Here is a 443-nt window from a genome sequence, read left to right on the forward strand (position 1 = left end):
TTTTTCCCAGTCCCAGTGGTCAGTCTTCTCTCCCAGCTACTCTGAAATGGTCATGTCACTGCCAGTGATGGAGCCCGTATATCTACAAAACAACCAAGACATTACCCAACCAAGATGTGGCATGCTAACCATTTCATGTTCAAAGTCCTCACTGCATGTGGAGTGATGGTGCATACACAATTTTTCTGCTATGTGTAATGATTGGTTTATAATAGTAAAAAGTAAAATTATTTCAATAACATCTATCAGAGGAAGGTCAGCTACTATTTACATTGCAACCTGTAATAAAGCACATTGAAACTCAAGTATTAACAGAATATGACTGGTTGGGAGGTGCTCCAAGGTTAATTATCTTCAATATAACTTTCCAACATTACCCCTCCAAAAATCTTCGTCCGCGAAGCCAAGCCAAAGAAGAGAAAAAAAACTTTCCAACAAATATC

This window comes from Narcine bancroftii, chromosome 12, assembly GCF_036971445.1.
Source record: "Narcine bancroftii isolate sNarBan1 chromosome 12, sNarBan1.hap1, whole genome shotgun sequence".
Lineage (NCBI taxonomy): Eukaryota > Metazoa > Chordata > Chondrichthyes > Torpediniformes > Narcinidae > Narcine > Narcine bancroftii.